The 26,093-nt window shown below is 36.6% G+C and overlaps 1 long non-coding RNA gene across 1 annotated transcript; it reads left to right on the top strand.

The window, feature by feature from the left end:
* Positions 1-804: 804 nt before the first annotated feature.
* Positions 805-20,846, top strand: LOC144192266 (uncharacterized). The gene is made up of 3 exons (XR_013325083.1): positions 805-901; positions 3,347-3,473; positions 20,696-20,846. It is a non-coding gene; the product is annotated as an uncharacterized LOC144192266 (long non-coding RNA).
* Positions 20,847-26,093: the final 5,247 nt, after the last annotated feature.

Here is a 26,093-nt window from a genome sequence, read left to right on the forward strand (position 1 = left end):
ATATGGTTAGGGTTAACTTAAATCTATCCTATATAAGTTTAGATAGAGAAAAGCGAATCACAATGTTTTTTCTACAAATTAATGGACAAAATTACAGTTTTGGGGGAAATCATCTCCTATTGGCAGTTTATTTTTTTGTAAATCAGAGGCTTTTTAAATCATGCTTTTATTCAAAATTACTCACACAATATTTTTAAGCCGGGGAAACATACCAAACACACATCAGGTCTTTTGGCAAAGCTAAAATCATGCCATAAAGTGTATTTTTAGGGGAATAATTTATTGAAAAGAAGTACTTTTTGGTCAATTTTTCGAACGTGTTCCACTCCATGATCTCAAGTAAGTGTTTTCCTTTGTGAAGGAAATTAGTTTGAGATTGCAGCGCTCAGTGGAGAAAAAAAATAATATCACACATTATGCAGCTTTAGAATAGCTCTTTATTCATCGCCTATGTTTGTTGTGTGAAATAACCTATGTGTGTTTGCACAGGGTCATTGAAAACAGTACATTCGGTTATAAAAGCTGTACATTTAGTTTTCAATGTATGGAAGACTAAAGAATTCAGTATCACAATGTGTATTGACGGCTGTTTGGATTGAATGATAGATGGTAGACTTTGAGATGGATGATGACAAATAGAGGATTTATAGGTAGATTTATATTCCATGTACTCAATGTATTTTTAATGAAAACGTCACATCCATGAAGATCTAAATTAAAAGTCACTAGTCATCAAAAAAGGAACAAACTATGTCTTAACTTTTCATTAATGAATCCATTTTTTCGTTTTCGTCCTTCAGCATCAGCGCACACGAGAGTCGGGTTCAGTTCAGTCGTGTCTGGGCTCGTACAGTCTTGACATCCCAGCTGGCCTGCAGGCAAAAGCGAGCGACTGTCTCTGGTAAGCTAACCCGTCGTGTCACGCCACCTCCAATCACATGCTATGTTGCTTCCAGACTTCACCCAAATTCCCCAGATTCCCCTAAATTCAATAAAGCAAAGGGATACAAATTTAGCAAAGTACATTCTGGACTATGAAAACTACTGTTCTGGAAAAAACATCATTGAATCTTCATTAGAAATAATCATCTTACCTATTTTAAAAGGGAAACAAAAGTGTTTAGCACACAGACTTTTGTTTGGGTTGACAAGATAGGGGCAAGCCATCAGATAAAATAACTACTACCATAATAGTCTTTTAGTATGAATGAACTGATCATTGAATTATTTGTAAATAGTTTATTTAATAAGTATAGTTGATAACAGTATTTTAGTGGTGTATCATTAAAAAAGATTACTGCCCACATCTCCCAAATGACGGAAAAAATGGAGTTAAAACACTTGATAAAATTTATTAAGACATTTATGAATCAAATTCAAGAGGAAAAAATATAACCATTAATTTGGTAGTGAAAATTGTGAATAAGGAGGCGTATTATACGAGAGAAATTGTAAAATTCAAGATTTTTTGGGCCATTTTAAGGGTGCGGCTTATATGCAGATGCGACTTATATACAGATGCGGCTTATACGCAGATGCGGTTTATATGCAGATGCGGCTTATACGCAGGTGCGGCTTATACGCAGGTGCGGCTTATACGCAGGTGCGGCTTATACGCAGGTGCGGCTTATACGCAGGTGCGGCTTATACGCAGGTGCGGCTTATACGCAGGTGCGGCTTATACGCAGGTGCGGCTTATGCGCAGGTGCGGCTTATACGCAGGTGCGGCTTATACGCAGGTGCGGCTTATACGCAGGTGCGGCTTATACGCAGGTGCGGCTTATACGCAGGTGCGGCTTATATGCGAGAAAATACAGTAACTAGTTGTCAGTTTTTACTGGTTTGACTTAAACCAACAACAGCAATGACGTTTATCATTTATAAACCACATGTAATGACGGTAATACAATTTGTTTGTAGTATCACTATGGATTTTTGTGTTGTTTGGATACGAGGCTTTCAACACAATAATGCATTGACTAGCTTTGCTAATGAGCATCTGCAGGGAGGTGCTTATTGTTCAGGGTGATGAACAGTTCACAAGGAGATGAACAAAATACGTGTGCATACGAAACACAGCTGTGCACCTGGCATAATGGCGTGGAAATTGCCCTACCGTATCTCGCTGTGGCGTTGCTTGAGCACGCGGCTGCGCAAACAACAAATAATAGAGTTGGTCGTAGGTAGCATAAGCCTCAGGCTTTGTGTATGTAAATAAGAATGGGGAAAAACAGTTGGTTTTGGCAAATAGATTTGTCTATTCACACTGTTTCTTCAAGGCCATTCGCATCCTTGATGGGAAAGTGTGATAACTGGAAATGGAATTTAGAATGACAGTTTATTGGCCATTTTGAAAATGCACCTTTTACAGTTTTTTTTGATGGTGTCGTTCTGTTAGGCCAGGGGTGGGCAAACTTTTTCGGCCCGGGGGCCATATTGACTTTAAAAATTGGACTGATGGCCCGGGTCAGCACAAGATACGATACATATAAAAAAGTGCATCCGTTAACAGTACATATGAAACATAAACAGGAAAAATAGGACTAAAGTATTAACATACTCATCACTCATCATTAAAGTCAAAAGTATAAAGTACAAAGTCAAGTAAAAAGATGATACATATAAAAAAGTGCATCCGTTAACAGTACATATGAAATATAAACAGAAAAAAAGGAATAAAGTATTAACATACTCATCACTCATCATTAAAGTAAAAAGTATAAAGTACAAAGTCAAGGAAAAGGAATGTATTAAGAAATATTAAAATGTAATTTAAAATCAGATAGATAGTTGTGAAACACGAAAAACAAAAGTGTGGACAGAGCTACTGCCACTGACTTCCACATGACGGCGCCATTTTGGGGGGGAAAAACATATATATATATGTATGTGGCCCGTGGGCCGTAGTTTGCCCATGCCTGGACTAGGTTCTGTAGCTAGTTTAGCACTATTTTTGAAGGGAACTACACAGTCACCTCTAGCGCCAGCTCTTAATGATTTCTTGGTATATTTTGTACAAATTCTTGCAAAAAAAAACTACTAAGTGCAATGATTTTTCTTAAGATTTTCCCTTACAAGTACCACATTTGTACTCCCTATTAAAACCATGAATATGGAGGTAAAAATTGTGAATCATGGTGCGGCTTATACGCGAGAAATTGTCAAATTCAACCATTTTAAGGCATTTTTAAGGGTACGGCTTACATGACAACGCGGTGAGGGAATATGGTAACTCATAAATGGTCACTGCCGTGCCTCCAAACCAAAACAGATTGGACGACAGTAGCCGTGAATGAGTTAACGTCACCACGACAAGTTACCGGATTAAACGCTCTTGTTTTTCCAGGCCTCGTCACAAGAATGTCAACGGCAAAGCGCCTCGGAATGGCCCCGATAAGCCCTTTAACAGGAGACAAGGCAGATTTGAAGGGACACCTTTCAGCGCTCCTGCCCTTTTGTGAAGGGATAAAGAGGTGAGGGGGGGGGGGATGACAATGGATAATAACTTGATGTACGAGCGAGCCTGGCTGAGCCTTAAACGTCTTATCTAAATTCATACGCCGCCGCTGTGTGGCGTTTATCATTCCGCTCGCAATGGCTGGCAGATAATGGACAAAAGGAAATCAATAAGTTAGAAAATCGGAGCGAATCATGAGCCGGCGCTGATGAATTCTTCATATTCTCACACGCGTGCCAAATTGACTTTGTGAGGAATGGCATCCTCTTTTTTTTATGCGCTTTATATTGCATTTGCTTAATATTGCGTGACCAAAATACACGGGAGGGGAGCGAGGAATACAATTGAGGGGTGTAGTGGAATTGAAATGATATGAATTTTGCTATTACTACATACAATCACTTTTGTATAATTGAATGAGTACATGGAAGTGTACTCAAAAAGCAATCAAAATTGCTTATTGGAAATTTTTTGTTGCCTACCTGTGATTTATATTAATAACTTGGTTGGATGAAATGGCGTCATTTAGTTTTTATTTCTTAGATGATTTTATTGTTCAAGGTTTGGAGGCAGTAATGTAAAATAAATAATGTTATGATATAAAAAGCTTAAAAATTATGATGTCAGAGTATAGTTAAAAAACAAAATGGAAGTTTTGATGATTTTATGTATTTTGTGGTACTTAGACAAAACAAATAACCCAGATAAAGACTCATTGGATGTAAAATATGGAATATTTGTTGGTAAAAACAATTTTCTTTAGAGTCCCTCTCACTCATTGGAATAATGCATATTTTTAAGAGACATTATAATGGCAATGAATGTACATTTTACAACACTAATAGAATATATTTAGGGCTGTGGATATAAACAGAATAAACATGACATAGTTGACATAAAAATAATTAGGAAAAAGCAAATATTGATCAATTTTCATGTCTTTTCATTTTTTGGGGGGAACACTGATAACGACCAGATTTAGTTAATATTTTTAAATGTGTATATATATATATATATCTATAATTATGTATATGTATATATAGGTATAAATATGGATATGTATATATATATATATAAATATATATGTATGTATGTATATGTATATATATATATATATAAATATATATGTATGTATGTTTATGTATATATATGTATATGTATGTATGTATGTACATGTATATGTATATATATGTATGTATGTATGTACATGTATATGTATGTATATATATGTATGTATATACATGTATATGTATGTATATATATGTATGTATAGATATGTATATGTATAAATATGTATGTATATACATGTATATGTATGTATATATATATGTATATGTACATATATGTATGTACATATATGTATGTACATATATGTATGTATAGATATGTATATGTATAAATATGTATGTATATATATATGTATATGTATATGTATATATGTATATGTATATATGTATATGTATATATATGTACATGTATGTTTATGTGTGTGTTTATGTGTATATGTATGTGTATATTTATAAATATATATATGTATATATTTTTTACTTATTTATTTAATTATTATTTTTAATGACCAAAAATAGTCACCTGTTCTATTAAGCATTTAAACCAAAAAAGTATTTTTTTCTGTATATGGTTGCTATGGGTCATGATTGACATGCAGACTGAAAAGGAAACAGCCACAAAAGCGACAGATTTTTGTTGAAGCTATACAACAATTTAGACAACAAATACGTTGAATTATATGCATAGCTAAGCCTCCTCTTTGAAGACTATCTCTCAGAGCATATCACTCCGTGCCAGTGTCTGCGTAAAAATGTTGTAAATAAGTTGTACCCGTCTGTCTCCGAAAGGTTGCTATCCATTGCCTCTTCATTACCTCTTGTCTGACTAGCTAGACGTGGTTTTATCTCCCCGTACAGATTTGCCGTTTGGTCCAGGTCCAGAAAAGATCCAAAACACACACAAAGTGGACTTCAATAGCCTATAAACACGTACATTTTCACACACACACGAAGGACGTCCTTGTTTGTGCAAATACATGGAATTGGCAGTGTTTAAAAACAGGCCAAGGTTAAAACTTTCTTCTTTTTTAATCTTTTTTTTTACTGGTTAGCAAGACTTTGAGTGTCATTGGACAGCCCATATGATGTTCAAAAAGTTGAGTGGAGTTTTATGGGTATGAAATCAGATAATCTGGCAGCCATTTTTAGGTTTAAGGTACCGAATTTTCTCGCAAAAATGTGTATTTGTCGCTAAAAAAAATGACTGATTCAAGGTTACGGCTTATATGCGCATAAATTAGACTTGGCATGTAGAAAACTGCAAGGTGATAATTACGAAACGCCACAAGACGAGATAATGCAGCTGGTACGGTCATTTATTTCAAAATAGAGAATAGATAAACAGATAACACGCTAAAAACAAAATTTCGTCGGCTAATACGAGAGAAATTGTGAAATTCAATGATTTTAAGGCAATTTTAACGGGAGGGCTTATATGCGAGAAAATACGGTAAGTGTTGTCACTTCAGCTCAGTTTTACTGCTCATTATTCACAAGGTTTTTTAATTTTTTTTAGCCACATTTAGTGCTGCCCTGACCTTATACTTGTCAAACTGTTTCACTCTCTAGACAATTTGTGAACGTAGACATGATATTATAATGAATGTCTTTTAAAGGTTTTGTTTGGGGTTTGAGTGGGCCTGATTTCACATCTGAGAATGGTCTCATGACATTTGTCATTATACCACTTTGTTTCTTAAAGGCTGAATAATTCAAATAAGCTTAATGTGTCCTTTAGATATGTGTTTCCCAACCACTTAATGGCAAATGGTTGTTTGTCTCCTTGTCCTACGATTGGCTGGCCACCAAGTCAGTGTATCCCCAGCCTCGTAACCAAAGACACTTGGGTTAGGCTCCAGTATCCTCTGTGACCTTAGTGAGGATAAGGCAGTTCAAAAAATTGAAAAAGAATCAAACCCTTAGTCCAGGGGTGGGCACACTTTTCGTGTGAGGGCCATATTGACTTTAAAAATGTGACAGATGGGCGGGGTCAGCACAAGATACGATACAAATAAAAAAGGGCATCCGTTAATAGTACATAAGAAACATAAACAGACAAAAAGGACTAAAGTATTAACATACTCGTCATTAAAGTAAAAAGTATAAAGTACAAAGTAAAGTAAGAAGGAATGTATTAAAAAATATTAAAATGTCATTTAAAAAATATAGAAGGGCTGTAAAACACCAAAAACAAATAAGAGTGGACAGAGCTACTGCCACTGGCTTCCGCTTGACGGCGCCATCTTGGGGGAAAAAAATAAAGCATTTGGGCAACGTCGGCGGGCCGGATTAAAAAGCCGAATCGGCCATATGTGGCCCACGGGCCGTAGTTAGCGCATATTGCCTTAGTCCAACTCACCCTTATTCATTAAGGTAATGGTTTTGATGGTTTTAACAATGTGGAACATACCAGTTAGAGGCCATTTTGCCACCTGCAGCCTGCTTCGTTTTAATGACAGCCACCAAACCGTCTATTTTTGGAAAACGGAGCAGATTTAGGGAGTTGCTGACATAAAACACAGCCTCTTGTCTTCTTCACGCTCTATAATATTTCTCGTTCTTGATTAAAAAAGAACACGACACACAAAGATATAAGGTGGCTCTGCTGTGGATGAGAAGATTTCAGAGTGACGCATGAGCCAATTGACCCTTCAAGAATTTCCCCGTGGTTGCAAGTTACAATACGGCTTGTCAATGGCGATGTAGCCCTTCTTAAGATGAAGAGAGGGTCGAATGGATGGATTGTAATCATGGAGAAGACTAACTATTACAGCGCAACAGACCGTTGGATAGAATTTTTACTTTAGTCCTTTGGCTAAGAAGCTTAAGCCTGTAGTGCCATGTTAGAACAGCAGAGGCCAGTAGTTGACAGCGAAGAGGATGCCAGTGGACTCATCTCGAGGAAGGTTGAGGTCTGAGGACGAAATGATACAAAGATGGCTAATAGTGCTATCTGCAAAGTCCGTTCTTTCCATTATCACCACGGGAGACGTTGACAGTTGAATCGGGTTTTCAACGATGCCAAGACACGAGGATTCGTATAAAAATGGGGGGTTACCGCCGTCTCTTGACAGGATAAATGCTATCAGACAGATTCTGACACTTGGATTAGATTGTTCTGTAAAGGATGTTGAGATCGACACTAGCATGGACTTTGTGTGCAATCATTCAGATTTTACTATACATATATATACCAGACATGGGAGAAGATAGTGTAGTTGTTTTTGTTTTTAACGATGTATTTGGGAAGGTAGGGTTTAGTTTTGTACACCTTTTTTCAAGGATAACTAAATAATTAGTTGTTCGGGATTACAGGGTAGCTCCTGTTGTTGAGGAAATTTGTCATTCATCTACATGTATAAAAACTTTAAGTACCGTATTTTCACGACTATAAGGCGCACCGCATTATAAGGCGCACCCTCAATGAATGACATTTTTCCATATATAAGGCGCTCTGTATTATAAGGCGCACTGTATTATAAGGCGCACTGTCTGTCTATTTTGGAGAAAATGTAAGACTTTTAAGTGCGCCTTATAGTGGTGAAAATACGGTAATTGCTATTGACTTCCAGGTATGAAGCACTCACTACTTTACAGTCACCTCTAGAGCCAGCCATTGTTGATGTTTTGGAGTTTTTTTTTGTATAAAATCTCGCAGTGGGGGAGGAGCTTTATGATGGAAGATTTATTGTATTGTTACAGTTTAAGGCATTTGTATTTTTTTAAATATCTGACAGTAGTGGTGCATGTTTTGGCTTTTTGTCCAATACTTTCAAAACCTGCTTATAAATGGTTTCAATTGGTTTTAGTGTTGTTTCGCTGGCAGATGACCAACTTCAGTAACTAGCAAAATCGATCTGTTGCTACAATGCATCGACACCCAAATTGTCCTTTGCAGTAAATTCGAGTACAATTGACTGGTGACGTTTGAGGACGTCCCCTTAAAATGAGAAGAAGCACTGTAAAAAATTGGACCCAATTGTATGCCAACAACAGTCTTTGCTTCCTTCTTCAGAATCTCAGTTTGTGTTTGCGTGTTTAATAAGGCTTGCAAAAACGCTGTATTTGAACGGAAGACACCGCACGCTGCCCTTGGGGGTAAAAATGCGAACATGAGCTCTGCGGGTCATCCAATTAGACCGTAATGCGGACGTCCTTCAGCACCCGTCAGACGGCGGGTGATATTTACATTCAATTGACGATGAACAGTCGACATAGGAGGCGCCGTCATGCAAGAGGGTGCTTCTATCATCGAGAGGTTGGAGGTTACTAAAGAAGTTGGCGGCTCGGAGACTGTTGGATTAATTCTGTAATACTATTGTATCCCGTATTTTCATGACTATAAGGCGCACGGCATTATTAGGAGCGCCCTCAATGAATGAATTTTTTTTCCATATATAAGGCGCACTGTATTATAAGGCGCACTGTAGTATAAGGCGCACTGTAGTATAAGGCGCACTGTATTATAAGGCGTACTGTATTATAAGGCGCACTGTATTATAAGGCACACTGTATTATAAGGTGCACTGTCTATTTTGGAGAAAATTTAAGACTATTAAGTGCGCCTTATAGTGGTGAAAATACGGTAATTGCTATTGACTTCCAGGTATAAAGCACTCACTACTTTACAGTCACCTTTAGAGCCAGCCATTGCTGATGTTTTGGATTTTTTTGGTTAAAATCTTGCAGTGGGGGAGGAGCTAAATGATGGAAGATGTTGTAAACTAAGATGGCATCTGCATATTTAACAGTATTGAGTATTCAGTTCAGGCATTTGTGTTTTTTTAATATGCGACAGTGGTGCTTTTTCGTTTTTGTTTTTTTTGTTTTTCCCATATATAAGGCACTGAATTATAAGGCGCACTGTCTATTTTGGAGAAAATTTAAGACTTATGTGCGTCTTATAGTCGTGAAAATACGGTATATATATGTGTCCACATTTAATCATTTTTGAATGAGAGCTTCTTCAATTTGTCTGGGGCGAGCTCGGAATCGTAACATGTCACCGAGGACTGTTTACTGGAAGATAAGTTTGACCTTTACTCCAGAATGCAGACCTAGAAGGACGCTTAAGTTGGTTAATTTCCAATGGAGTTATTTTTAAGTTCCGACCTTAATTGTTATTATTGAATACCTGATATGCGATGATTGTTACAGCTGTTGTTTTGGATTACGCAATTGGATTAATCAATAACCTTATAATTGTTTTGATTCGTGGCCTTAAACGGGCAGGAGAAATTACCTTTGGGTATATTTTCATTATGACGAGGACAATGTCAGAATGGATTCTCACTTGCAAGTAACACCAGAGATGTGAAATTAATAGACGTCTCCTTATATTGTCTTACATTATATTAAAGATAACTAAAAATAAACCGAACAGAGACCGACAAAATCAAACCTGTTGGATTTTCTCACACACTCGAGCCCATTTTTTTTAATCAAATATCACTATTCAGTCCTTTAGTGTACTCGCGGCTAATTGGGGCCCGATGACAAAGCCATCTCCATCCACGGAGACAATGAACTACGTGGCAGAAATGGAATCCCATAACGCTTCGACAGATAACATCTTTGCCAGCTCCTTCCTGAACCCCCTCAGGAGTCTTTTCTTCCCCGCCTTTATTTTTTTTCAGGCACTGGCACGGTCCAATGGGAGGGAGGCTAATTAAGGGCCATTGCTCTAAGGGGGGAGGGAGTCTCCAAGAGCAGCTGCGCTATTAGCATAGCCTGAGATGCAGCCAGGTCGAAACACTTGCCAAACTTTATTTGGTTTATCTAGACAAACACTCATTCATTCATTTTCTAAACCGCTTATCAAGCAAGGGGTGCTGAAGTCTACCCCCAGCTAACTACAGGCACCAGGTGGAGGAAACCTTGAATTGGTTTGCAGCCAATCGGAGGGCACAAGGAGACAAAGGATGACCAAGCATACTTGTATACTGTATTTTCACGACTATAAGGCGCACTTAAAAGTCTTACATTTTCTCCAAAATAGACAGTGCGCCTTATAATCCAGTGCGCCTTATATATGGAAAAAACAGAAAACCATAAACGAAAAACAACCATTAAAAAACACAAACGCCTCAAATGAAACAATTCTGTTAAATATGCAGATGCCATCTCAGTTTACAACATCTTCCATCATATAGCTCCTCCCCCACTGCAAGATTTTATACCAAAAAAAAAAATCCAAAACATCAACAATGGCTGGCTCTAGAGGTGACTGTAAAGTAGTGAGTGCTTCATACCTGGAAGTCAATAGCAATTACCGTATTTTCACGACAATAAGGCGCACTTAAAAGTCTTAAATTTTCTCCAAAATAGATAGTGCGCCCTATAATACACTGCGCCCTATAATGCAGTGCGCCCTATAATGCAGTGCGCCCTATAATGCAGTGCGCCCTATAATGCAGTGCGCCTTATAATGCAGTGCGCCTTATAATACAGTGCGCCTTATAATACAGTGCGCCTTATAATACAGTGTGCCTTATAATACAGTGCACCTTATAATACAGTGCGCCTTATAATACAGTGCGCCTTATATATGGAAAAAATGTCATTCGTTGAGGGTGCGCCTTATAATGTGGTGCGCCCTATAGTCGTGAAAATACGGTAGCTTAGAGTGTTCAACCAGTTAGCCTAGCATGCATGTTTTTGTAATGTGGGAGGAAACTGGAGTACCTGGAGAACACCCACGCAAGCCCAGGGAGAACATGGAAACTCCATACAGTGAAGACAGACTTGCAATCGAACCCTCAACCACAGAACTGTGAGCCCAATATGCTAACCACTTGCACACCAGGCCGCCCTTGCACAACCAAATGAGATTTAACACTTAAACTTTTATACAATTACGACATTTTAAATAATCTGTTCACCTGTAGAACTTAATAAACAAGTGTTTGTTGTCATTTTTTTCCAGCATTTCTTGCAATACTACTCATCACTTTTAAGAAATATGTCGCAGTTACCATAGTAGAAATATTAAATTGTCTTGCCTTGGTAGCATAAATATTTTTTACAAAAAAAAATATTGCATTCCACTATGCTCCAACTTCATTTGTTATTTTGGCTTCTTTAAAAAAAACTATCTTTTGTCAAGGCACAATTTAGTATATACAAAAATAAATTGAATGACTTGTGTGCCTGAAAGAATGAATTACAATGAAATTTTCCAGGGCTATAAAGAAAAAAAAAGGTTTGTGTTGTCCTTGGGGGGGCTTCTTCAGCCCCAGCAGTGATAAGTAAGCAGCCCCCCATTTTCCTCTCATTGCCATTCTTCACAAACACAAAGCTCACATGCGGTCTGCCTGACAGAGGCATTTACATAAGCTTGCGTCCACGGCCATTGTGATGATAATAGGCGTATGATCTCCAATGTCAGCAAATGGAAAAATAAGTCCTCTCGTCCATACAAATAGATATGTCAGCCGGAGCATTAGCCTACGCTATAATTGGCCGCAGAGGTCAACCCTGGCGAAAGCATACATGCGACGTTTAATGTAGCCCAAAAAAATGGTAAAAAAATGGTAGCTAGCTCACCCTGTTTAACCTTAACACGCGGCTTGTAAAATAATAAATAATCCTATCTGTGATTTGACACTTAAACTTGGCAGAGTTCAAAATGTATTAGAAAATATTGTAATGGTTTGCATGAATAGGTTTTTGGGGGATATGACCTTGTACCAATGACATTGTGATGAATGTAGTGTTGTGTGGAATGTATGAAATTGAAAGGCAAAATGTAGGAGTGTATGGCTGAGTTATGGTTTGAGGTCATTCACATATAGTAATACCTTGGAATACCGGTGCCCCAACATACGAAGGATTTGAGATACGGGTAAAATTCCGGGCAAATGTTTGCCTTGAGATACGAAAACAAATTTGAGATATGAAAAAACAAATTCGGGATACGAAAACAAATTTGAGATACGAAAACAAATTTGAGATACGAGTAAAATTCTGAGCAAGTACTTGTCTTGAGATACGAAAACAAATTCGGGATACGAAAACAAATTTGAGATACGAAAACAAATTTGAGATACGAAAACAAATTTGAGATACGAAAACAAATTTGAGATACGAGTAAAATTCTGAGCAAGTACTTGTCTTGAGATACGAAAACAAATTTGAGATACGAAAACAAATTTGAGATACGAAAACAAATTTGAGATACGAGTAAAATTCCGAGCAAGTATTTGCTTTGAGATACGAAACAAATTTGAGATGCAAGTAAAATTCCGACCCAGTATTTGCCTTGAGATACGAAAAATTTGAGATACGAGTAAAATTCCGAGCAAGTATTTGCCTTGAGATATGAAACAAATTTGAGATAGGAGTAAACTTCTGAGCAAGTGTTTGCCTTGACATACGAAACGAATTTGAGACAGGAGCAGATTGCATTTTGGACTGGAGATAGTGTACCAATTCGATAATATGTGAAAAAGGCAGTGGAATCTACATGGACCAGATTGGTTTTACAAAAAAACATACTTTAAGAAAAAAAGTTCTTATAGGGCGTACACTATGAAATGATCAATACAGGAAAAACTAAAGTTGACAGGTTTGTTGTATAGCCTTACATTTTATGATGCTGTCCATTATTGTGTACTTACATCGGGTTCACAAAGCTTCAGGGATGTACATAAAATAATGCCCATATCAAGTATTTATCAATCTCATCATTATGTTACATATAGAATGCCTGCAAGTTGTGTTAGAAATTGATGTAATAGCCTATCAAACATAAATAAGTGTAGTTATGCCCTGGGCCTGATATGATAGCGGAGATGGCTTGGCGAGGTTCCCTTGATGCAACCCTGGCTCTCATCTGCATAAGAATCAGAGCATTTGGTGCGCAACATGCTTTTGCCCGCGGCCATTCCTCCAGATGAGGTATAGCATTACCTCGTCGGGGGGACCATTTTTGGCGCAACGCACTCGGGGCAGCTGTAAAATAGCAAAGTATGGAGAGCTAGCGGCTTCTCTAAGGAGCTAGAATGTATAGCTTTGGAAAAATGTGCACAACTGATATCATCCCAGAGGCACCAACGCATTTGGCGGTGTCTGAACATGGAATATCTTTGTGATTCTTTGGCCATTTACTGATGCATTTACAAGAAAGATGGTTTATTTTGGGCAATCGGGGGGCTTATGTCATCACATCAGACAGACAACAACGAAGGCTGAAAATAAACAGCTTGAATCTTGACGTTTTTGAAGATTTGTGCGTTTATCTGATAAACTGTTGTTATTAGAGTTGAATTTTGTTCACTGCTGGTTCAGGCGATTTAACCTTCAATTCATTCATCTCCTGTATCGTTTATCCTAATGGGAGTGATGGGGGTGCTGAGTCTTATCTGGGTAGGAGGTATGGGTACGCCTGATGCTAGATGATTGTTGTTTCATAGATTTTTGTTTGGGTAAAAACTGTCAGGTGTCATGGATGAGCAGGCGAAAAGGACCCAAACAGGCGTTAGGGCAAAAATAAAAGATGTAAAAACAAAGTACAAGTGAAAGTTCAGGAGGTTATATACAGTAACATCTTAATGCATTCCAAGACGGAGCTCATATGTGAACATTTCCCATAGAAATGAACCCAAATTAATTTGTTCCGACCCTCTGAAAAACACCATATATATAGATGTATAGATGTATAGATGTATAGATGTATAGATGTATAGATGTATAGATGTATAGATGTATAGATGTATAGATGTATAGATGTATAGATGTATAGATGTATAGATGTATAGATGTATAGATGTATAGATATATAGATATATAGATATATAGATATATAGATATATAGATATATAGATATATAGATATATAGATATATAGATATATAGATATATAGATATATAGATATATAGATATATAGATATATAGATATATAGATATATAGATATATAGATATATAGATATATAGATGGAGGGAGAGATTGAGATATATATATATATATATATATATATATATATATATATATATATATATATATATATATATATATATATATATATATATATATATATATATATATATATATATATATATATATATATATATATAGAATTTTTTTTAAAGACATGAAGCAACTCATATACACAGCTAATACAAAAGTATATTTAGCATTTTTTTTCTGTGAGTTCACTACTAATTACATATACGTGTTTTAAACTGCATTACCATAAATTTCCAAGCATTTTGTACAGTCACGCAGTGTCTAGACTCTGGACTCTCTGCACCCAGCATTCAGCCGATTTACTTTTAATAGACACCGCAACGATTGAAAAGACGACAAGGAGTGACACGGAAAAGGCACATACGTACGTACGTATATGTGAATGTCACAAGTGATATTAGATAAAGGTTACGAAGAACTCCGCCAAATTCACAGCGCTCGTCAGGACGCCTAGTCATTATCGCTCAATTAAACATTCTTTTCCCCGGGAGACAATCTCCTTCCGTTGCCGGGGAAACCAACAGGCCTCCCCATGTGCCTTAGCAATCACGTGGCGTTCCTATCTGGATGTTTGGATGGGATTTTTCTGGGTTACCCTTGGACCTGACATTCAAGTTTCACTGCAGTGTTAGAAAGCACCCAACAGTAGATTGCACATTTTGTTTTTCATTTTATTTTTCTTCCACACACTCTCTGCCAAATGCAAAATAGAAGCCGTGTGCTGCTAATTATGTCTACGGCTGTTTAAGTTAAGATTCATAAGATTACCGTATTTTCACGACTATAAGGTGGACTGCATTATAAGGCGCACCCTCAATGTGTGACATTTTTCCCATATATAAGGCGCACCACGTTATAAGGCGCACCGTCAATGAATGGCACATTTTAATTTTTTCCATATATAAGGCGCACTGGATTATAAGGCGCCCTGTCTATTTTGGAGAAAATTTAAGACTTTTAAGTGCGCCTTATAGTCGTGAAAATGTGGTACGTTTTTTTGGGGGGGGATTTTTGTTTTTATTTTGCGTGGAGGCCACTATTGGTTGAAGTACTATTGTTTATTCAATATATTTTTTTGCATTTATCAGTGTCAGTACAGATTTTGTTGTTTTCCAGCCTTATTCTATTTCAAACTTGACTGTAGAAGCTAAATACCGTATTTTCCATATACAAGGCGCATCGCATCATAAGGCGCACCCTCAATGAATGGCACATTTTATTTTTTGGTGAAAATTGGGAATCAGGGGGCGGCTTATACGAGAGAAATTGCAAAATTCAAGGATTTTAAGGCAATTTTAAGGGTACGGCTTATACGTGAATGCGGCTAATATGCGAAAAAACACTAAATATTTCAGCAACGACTACTTAAAACATAAACAGGGCCTACATTGAGTCTTGTTGTTAGACTTGAAGTTAAATTCATAATTTTTCCTTATATTATGTTTAGAAGCAACAAACCTTACTACCGTATTTTCACGACTATAAGGCGCACTTAAAAGTCTTAAATTTTCTCCAAAATAGACAGCGCGTCTTATAATACAGTGCGCCTTATATATGGAAAAAATGTCATTCATTGAGGGTGTGCCTTATAATGCGGTGCGCCTTATAGTCGTGAAAATACAGTAAATCCTGCATGTGTACCTAATGAAGTGTCCCACCAAATGTATACTTTGTCCATTTAAACAATATCATTAAATAGGCATTAATCTTTCCTTTGCAAATATTTTTTTCCGGCACCAAACACACACACACACACACACACACACACACACACACACACACACAAATACAATCTGATCATCTCATTATAAATTCCTTCAGTTGAGTCCCTCCATAAGATGAGACGCCATGATATATGGAGCTTCACAAAGGAGGTTAATGACTGAAGTTGAGTTAATTAATCTTGCTAAAGATAAAGCGCACATACACACACATACACACAATATGTTGATGCTCATGTTTATTAGTTGTCATCAGTGTGTAGCGCCATCATAAGTCCTCTCGAGCGGCATCACAATTCACTGCCCTATTATGGTAAATACACGGAATGCGTAAGTAACAACAGTGGATGTCACGAGACCTCATTTTCGGAGAGAAACTTTTTGTTATATAATGTCATCAGAATTCACAACTGGCATCCAATAATTCTACATCACATTTTGGCTCATGTAGACCAGAATAATAACAATATGAGTGGATGACTAAATGACCTAAAATGGAAAGTTATCATTTTGATTGCTATTTTTTACCTCTATTTATAGATAGTATATTAAAAAGGTTATCTTATTACATTTTGACTACTTACATATTCATGATTTATTACTTATTGATTATTTATTTGCTTGTTTATTGTTGTTATTTGTTTACTTTGTGGTGACGCTTTAAATCTCATTATACTTGTATAATGACAGTAAAATCATTAAATTCAAAACTCTACATTAATAGAATATATACCAAAAATATAAATCATTTAAGTACCTGTTTTTAATAACATTATGTGGATTCTAAATGACCTAAAATGTTAAAAACTGCAGGTCTGAATTATCATTTGGATTATTTTTTTACCTCTTTTAATAGATAGTATATTACAAAAGTTATCTGATTACCATATTTTCACGACTATAAGGCGTACTTAAAAGTCTTCAATTTTCTCCAAAATGGACAGTGCGCCTTATAATCCAGAGCGCCTTATATATGGAAAAAAACTGAAAACAAAAATGAAAAACCACCACTGTCGGATATTGAAAAACATAAACGCCTGAACTGAAACAATACTATTAAATATGCAGATGCCATCTTAGTTTACAACATCTTCCATCATATAGCTCCTCCCCCACTGCAAGATTTTATACAAAAAAATCCAAAACATCAACAATGGCTGGCTCTAGAGGTGACTGTAAAGTAGTGAGTGCTTCATACCTGGAAGTCAATAGCAATTACCATATTTTTACCACTATAAGGCGCACTTGAAAGTCTTAAATTTTCTCCAAAATAGACAGTGCGCCTTATAATACAGTGCGCCTTATATATGGAAAAAAAATGTCATTCATTGAGGGTGCACCTTATAATGCGGTGCACCTTATAGTCGTGAAAATATGGTCCATATTTATTATTTATTAATTTTTATTTGCCTTTTTGTTATTTGTTTACTTTGTAGTGAAGCTTTAAATCTCATTATCCTTATTTATATGTGCCTTAACAATATAAAAACATTCAAAAAAGAATATCTACCAAAAATATAAATCATTAAAGCACCTATTTTTATTCATTTTAGTCCGTCTCACCACCATATGTCAGCCTTAGGGGGTCCATAACCCCCCTACTCTAAGTGTTTTGTGAACCAACTCGTTTTTAGGCAAAATGACAGTCAAACAAAATAAAAGCCAGAGCATCAAATGTTTGCCCCCAAATGTTGACAACTTGTCACAGACTCTGGAAGACCACCTGATGTTTTTCCATCAGAGATGCATTATTGTTGCCGTCAAACACGGATGGGAACCCCGTCGTGGAGGTCAAGGGGGTCACTACCTTTTTTGTAATAGCCTGCATTTTTTTTATATATTTTTTCGCCATAAACATTTCATCCAAAAACCCATTTGGGCTAGCGCAACCCACTGCGGCAGCAGTTAGCGAAAACGTTCCACTTGCTCTTCTTTCACTTCCCGGGCAAAAAAATCGACTGCTTCATTGACATAAAGTGCCTTTTAAAGACACCTTTTTGGTTTTCAATGAAACATCGTTCCCAAAAAAAAAATAGGCCACTTTGCAGTCACCATGGTAGACTGGTTTTAATGTAAAATATTCACTTGGGCTAGCGAACTGTTATGTTCTGCAGAAAGTGCTGTCGTGATTGATATATAGTCATAAATATGATTTTTAAGTGTACTACATTGAAGTTTGGTGGTCAAAATGACACAAGTCTGTAAAAACATAAAAAAAAACAAGTTTAAAATGAACTACGACCTCCAAACCTTTCATCAGGCTAGAGAAAAATTAATCACACCCGATGTTTGCAAATTTAAACCTTTAGGTCATATAAGTAATCAGCCTTAAGACGAAAAAAAAAACAATAAATACATTTAAAAATATATGTATTAAAAAATACATATACATCCCTAAAATATACCCACCCCGAAACAAACTCAGTAAAATAATCACAAACAGGCAATATAAGTAATCAACCCTAATACAAAAAATAAAATAACATACATTTTAAAATATATGTAAAAAAAACGTGCATATACATCCCCAAAATATACCCACAGAAAAAAATTCTGCAAAATAATCACAACCTGTGCTCACTAACTGGCAATATAAGTAATCAATCCTAAGATAAAATAAAAATAAAAAATAAATAAGAAAATATATGTTTGAAAAATCTTGCATATACATCCTTAAAATATACCCACCAAACAAAATTCTGCAAAATAGTCACAACCCATGATCACGAACAAGAAATATAAGTAATCAACCCTAAGACAAAAAATAAATAAATTAATTAAAAAAATATATAAAAAAACATGCATATACATCCCCAAAAATACCCACCAAACGTAATTCTGCAAAATAATCACCACCGATGATCACAAACTCCAAACCTTTAGGCGATATACGTAATCAACCCTAAGACAAAAAAATAATAAATAAGAAAAAAATATTTCTGAAAATCAATGCAAATACATCCTTAAAAAATATCCACCACACTTAATTATGTCCACCAATAATGGTGGAGTAACATTTTTCTATCTTCACCAAAAACAAGAACAAAAGCAACAACCAAAAAAACAAGTGAGACCTTGAGCCCTCCCAGGTCGTCCAAAAACCCCATCAAAAATAAAACCAACAAAATTTTAAGTGAAATCAAATCCATTTTTTCTAATCTGCGATCCGCCTTCACCCAATTCAAACTGTACTCCGATAGGCTCCGGCGCCCCCGGAATAAACGACTGTTCATTCAAAAGCGTAGGAGGCCTGGCGTCGAATGAATAGCTGCTCATTCACCGTCACCCTCTCATTTGGAATGGATCGGACGTCGACTAGTGATAAACTCGTTTAAATTCCTAGCAAAAAGATGAAAAAAGACCAAACCATTAAAGCTCTTTCATCATCTACAGCAGTAAAAAAACGCCAAACAAACATATTCACCATCACAACAGACTTTATAAATGGTTACCTCCCACCATTTTTTACATTAATAACAGCCTAACTGTTACTTGTCATCAATCCATTATTTTGGTCTTCATCCCACAAAGAATGATGTTCACTTGAAACCTATTCAAAATACGAAAACCTCTCAATTGTGTGCATTATTTATCATGTACGGCATGTTGAGGTTATTGTGGTTTTCCGCTAGATGGCTTCCAGATGAAATCTACATAGCAAATATGCATGGCTCACTCCTCTGTTTATGCTAGTATGAAAATGGGAAAACCCTGCTTTGAGAGGACATTTTTTTAAAATCCTAGCCTTCTAGAACTGATATTTCTAGACTAGGGGTGTCAAACATACGGCCCGCGGGCCGGATCCTGCCTGTCTGGTGGTTTGGTATGGCCCGGGGAAGAAAGCTGCATTGTTTAAAAAATATATGAATTTTCTTTAAAATTTGTAGTTCTTGTATTATCCGCTAGGGGCGCAGTGTTTTAGTACGTGCCGACAACATGAATTGACATTTATTTATGTTGTTATGTTATTCTCTTGTTCATAATATATTTTTTTCCATAGTTTTTTTTATTCTTATTGTCTCCTTAAAAATGTAGGAGTAACAAAATAAATAGAATTTTTATATTTAGGTCATATTGCAAACCTCTATATGATTAAACTCAATTTATTTTCACTTTCATACATATTTTTCCCTCCCAAAATCATCATTTACAGTTCTAAACAAGTGGCTGTGCCATATTATGATCTAAAGAATATAGTACTACACTTTTTGATAATTGTACTTATGACTTGTACTTCTGTATATGCGCTGAAAACATGTATTGCATTTTTTCGGTTATCTAGATTATCCGCGATATTGGAGGGATTACTGTATTTCTCATCTTCATTGAACACTACATCCTCCTCCTTCAAATATGTCATATTTTTACATTTAAAATGGAGAACCAAGTTGGGAAATATGCAGAGAGTCATTTTTTCTACTCCCCAGCAAAGTCATTTGTTTGCTTGGCACAACTGGCAGAGGCTCATTGTTGACTCTGCAGAGGCCAGTTGGTATTGGAAGGGCTCCATGCGGGTACATATCGACCGCCTCCAAAGTGGACTGCTCCTGTTGCCTCAGCTGCACGTCACCGCGACTCAATTAAAAGTGGACCGGGAGGCCGGGAGGGACAGCTGGAAGAGGACGGGACATAGAGGTGAAAAGACGTTGGTGTCATTTTCAAGAGCAATCCCAGATTACGTACTACAACATACTTTTCCCAAGGCTCTTAGTCATAGATTTCAAACCTGGTTCCAGCAAACTGTTCATCTCAGAATAATACTTTTTTGTGGTAATGTCCAAATATGGACAATTCAAATCACAACTGTTAGTTTGGCCACCAGCTGATCTGTGAATTTGACCAATTATTCCCAAAATCTGACAAAACGACCATAAAAATCCCTTCCCTCTCAAACAAACGACTTCATGATTAAGCATTTATTCATTTTCTGAGCCGTTTTATCCCATACAAGAGCCACGGGGGTGCTCATGCCGACCCCAACTGTCTTTCAGCTCACCTTGAATCGTCAACCAGCCCATCGTATGGCACATGGAGACAAACAACCAATCAGAACTATTAGGAGGAATTTAAAGTGTTCACCCAGCTAGCCTAGCTTAGCATGTATGTTTTACAAAGAGTACCTAAAGAAAATCTACAAATAGGCTTAAGGACAGTTTTTTCCCCATCAGGACTCTAAACTTGCGGTAGCATGACACATGATCCCTTCTGTGTAATAACTTCAAGTTTGAAATTATCTTCACTTATTTGGGTCTTTTGCTGGGAAAACTCACCTTATGGAGACGTAGCGTATTTTCACGACTATAAGGCGCACCACATTATAAGGCGCACCCTCAATGAATGCCATTTTTTCCATATATAAGGCGCGCTGTATTATAAGACGCACTGTATTATAAGACGCACTGTCTGTCTATTTTGGAGAAAATTTAAGACTTTTAAGTGTGCCTTATAGTGGTGAAAATACGGTAATTGCTATTGACTTCCAGGTAAGAAGCACTCGCTACTTTACAGTCACCTCTAGAGCCAGCCATTGTTGATGTCTTGGATTTTTTTTTTGTATTAAATCTTGCAGTGGGGGAGGAGCTATATGGTGGAAGATGTTGTAAACAAGGATGGCATCTGAAAATTTAACAGTATTGTTTCAGTTCAGGCGTTTGTGTTTTTTTAATATCCGACAGTGGTGGTTTTTCGTTTTTGGTTTTCTGTTTTTTCCATGTATAAGGCGCACTGTATTATAAGGCGCACTGTCTATTTTGGAGAAAATTGAAGACTTTTAAGTGCGCCTTATAGTCGTGAAAATACGGTACTACCAATTTTGTGACACACTTTCTGGGTATGATGACAATTAGGCTTTTGCCAAGTCAATGATGATGACAAAGCCTATATCCGATTATTATTATTATTATTATTACTACAAGAGCCCTGGAAGAACATACAAACTCCACACATTTGAACTAACCTGGATTTGAACCCAAGACCCCAAAACAGTAAAACCAAGGCACAAACCACTTTTGTACCGCTACAATTTCAGTGTCTTAGCCAGCTCATGATTTTATGGATAGATCATTTATGACTTTAGGACCTTTGAGAGAGTTTAGCAATATAATGTGAAACACCGGATGAATAAAATGAAAGTATTTCTATACTTAGGCACTCACTTTCTTTCTTATTCACTATTTCTCTCTTTTAAAGACTTTTTAAAAGATAAAAAATCCGAATATCGATTATCACGAGCACTGGTTTTGATTATGATGATGTTACCATGGTTACAAATAGCAATGATACATCACACCCTGAGAAAACTTCACAAATACACACATATACACACAAATACACACTCACATGGCAGTATAAGAGACTACCAAATGTCAAAGGACCCTCAGTCCTATTAGAGAAGATCTTTTTGTTCCAGACTTTAAAAAAAAATGGTCAGCTGCTCAGCCGGAAAAGGAGTGGGAGGGACGGAACGCCAGGTTCTTGGCACTCATCTTTTCCTTGAGCTCCATTTTTTTTTAAATCCGAAATCTGCCTGTGAACTATTCACAGTGGAAAACAAGCAAACCCTATCACAAAAAAGTCAATTTCACTCATGAATTTAGCAGTTTCTGTTTTTATTTACATCCAGAACTGCTCTTCAGCACCCCCCAAGATCCTTTGCTTCAACTAGGGGGTCTCCAAATAATTTCTTAAAGGGCTAGAGTGGGTGCAGAATTTCATTTCGACCAAATATTTAGCGGACAGGTGCCAAAGTGGCGGCCCGGGGGCCAAATCTGGTCCGCCGTATCATTTTGTGTGGCCCGAGAAAGTAAATGATGAGTGCCGACTTTCTGTTTTAGGATCAAATTAAAATGAAGAGTATAGATGTATATTACATTTCCTGATTTTCTCCCTTTTAAATCAATAATTGTCGTTTTTTAATCAATTTTTTTAGTTTTTAGTTCAAAAATCATATTGTAAAATCTAAAAATATATTTAAAAAAGCTAAAATAAACATTGTTTTAGATCTGTTAATAAACTGAATATTCAGGGATTTTAATCCAGTTCTTTTAATCCATTTATTTAAAAAAAATTCTAAATATTTTATCTAAAATGGTTGGTTCGCAGGCCGCTTTAACAATTTTATGTGGGCCGGACCATTTTAGATAGAATATTTACATTTTTTTTATAAATCTAAAACACTGTTTATTTTAGCTTTTTTAAATATATTTTTAGATTTTACAAAATGATTTTTGAACTAAAAACACAGAAAAAAATGGATTAAAAAAATGACCCAATCCACATCTGTGAAAATTTTTGACTTTTTTTAGTGCGCTCTATTAGCCAAGATTGACAGGTATGTCATCATAAATGGCAGTACAAAGATTTTGCAAAAAAAAAAAGAATTTTCCGTTTTACTTCTCTTTTGAACTCATTCATTTCCAACTACAATCACATCTCTCAAAGATCTAACTTGACACAATAGCAGTCATTAACATCATAATCCGATTTTTGACTATAAAATACTCTCCCATTAACCTAAGAGCACCACCTTGCTTCAAAAAAAAGTCGGAAACATTTAGAATCAAACCTCCTCGAGAGTCTCTTTGAGGAATAAAAATATTTCCGACTGTCTTTCATTCTCGCAGAGAGGCGACCTAGCTTCAGTTCCCATGAGACCAAGACAACCAGACACCGATAACCATCACTGCATAGGAACCCCCAAAGGGACCCCCAAGTCTCTAAGGTACCGTTCAATGCCAGCCTGGATCAGCCTTCTCACACTACTAACATATCCACACAAAACCCACACACCCACCCACCCACACACTCATAGGCCAATCCGTCTGTCCGTTACACCTGATCGAAAACCCTCTCAGCGCAAGGCACTCACTCATTTCCAATTACCAGGCAGGTGGTTGCTGTTCCGAGACAATAGCTCGGGCCAACTTGATTAGCCGTTCCCTCGACGTCAGTGGGACAGCAGATGAAGTTGGGGGTATTGAACGTGAATGAACCAGGAAAGTTACTTTGCGAGGGTGTTTTGTTTTCCTGTTAGTGACAGGGCAGAATAAAGTAAACAGAATCGAAGTTGTAGGTTTAACTGAGTGGTGTAATGCCTTTTTTTTAGGGCAATTTTTTAAATGATTTGCTAAACTTTTGCGCCCGGGGGCCATATTGACTTAAAAAAATTTGACAGATGGGTGGGGTCAGCAGAAGATAGGATACATATAAAAAAGTGCATCCGTTAACAGTACGTATGAAATATAAATAGAAAAAAGGACGAAAGTATTAACATACTCATCACTCGTCATTGAAGTAGAAAGTATAAAGTACAAAGTCAAGTAAAAAGAAATGTATTAAGAAATATTAAAATGTCATTTAAAAAAAGATAGAAGGGCTGTAAAACAGGAAAAACAAATAAGAGTGGACAGAGCTGCTGACATTGGCTTTTGTGTGACGGCGCCATCTTGGGGTAAAAAAAAACATTGGACAATGTCGGCGGGCCGGATTAAAAAGCCTAACGGGGCCGTATGTGGCTCGCGGGCCGTAGTTTGCTCATGTTTGTGCTATCTTCTGTCAATCAAAATGGATTTCACGTATTGGAAAGAATGAATTTGGCATCTGTTCTTACCGAAGGAAACAAATGATTAAAATACTGTAAAATATATATTTTAGTGCATAACAAGTTTCAAGTACAACTGGTTATTTGTCAAAAGATTTAATTCGCAAATTAACATCTAAGCAATTTTTCACCATGACATTATGATTGCACATTAATGATTGAATATGAATTCAGTTTTGCGTTGTGTTAAGTGTGAGACTACTGCAAGTAAACATGTTTCATGTTACATTTATATTTAATACTTTAAAAATATCTTCTCCCTTTAAACAAGAAACTCATAAAAATTCCTTTGAACACACCAAAAATGGAAATTTATATCCTAAACATATGAAGATTGACACAAAAAGCATACAGACATTTAAAATATTCATTCATCTTCCATATTGCTTATCCTCATAATGGGTCGCAGGGGGTGCTGGAGTTGACCACCAAGTTTTCAAGGGGCGGAAACAGGCAATTTAAACATGAGCTCTCTTCAAACTTGCTTCTGGTGACTGGAATATTTTCTCAGGCCTCATGTTTTTTTATATTACACAACATTTCTAGAATCACTCCAAGATGCTATCAGCAGCCAGAGCGGTAGAAGGAATGTGTTTCTATAGCAACTATCAGCCTTTGATGTATTGGAAACACCTAGTTTTCTTCCGTCAGGCACAAAAAGACACGTTGCTTTTGGAATGGAAATCCGGTACCGTAGGAACCTGTGACCGGACGTTTGGTGGCCGGTCTTATGGTCGCCAGTCTTTTGGTCGGCGGTTTTTTGGTCGCCGTTTTTTTGGTCGCCGGTCTTTTGGTCGCCAGTCAAATGATGACAGACAGTTTACTGTTGAAACCAGATTTCAAAATTATATACATGAGAGAGAGCGTTTAATATCTAAGAGAGAATGTTTAATATCTATGAGAGAGAGTTTAATATCTAAGAGAGAGAGTGTAATATCCAAGTACTGTTTAATATATAAGTACTGTTGAAACCAGCTCTCAAAATTATATTCATGAAAGAGAGTTTAATATCTAAATATTTACTGTTTTCAACAATACTTTGATATTAAACAGTACTTGGATATTAAACAGTACTTGGATATTAAACAGTACTTAGATATGAAACAGTACTTAGATATGAAACAGCAGTGTTCTCGTTACCTCTGCGTCCTGCGTCTGATACGCACAGCTTTTCTTCCAGACGCACAATTTCAAGTAATGTGCTTTTTTTCGGACGCAAAGAAATTTTTATCAAAAAAAAAAACCAAAACACATATATCCGATAGCAAACCAATTTATTCC

The sequence above is a fragment of the Stigmatopora nigra genome, unplaced genomic scaffold (assembly GCF_051989575.1).
Source record: "Stigmatopora nigra isolate UIUO_SnigA unplaced genomic scaffold, RoL_Snig_1.1 HiC_scaffold_25, whole genome shotgun sequence".
Classification (NCBI taxonomy): Eukaryota; Metazoa; Chordata; class Actinopteri; order Syngnathiformes; family Syngnathidae; genus Stigmatopora; species Stigmatopora nigra.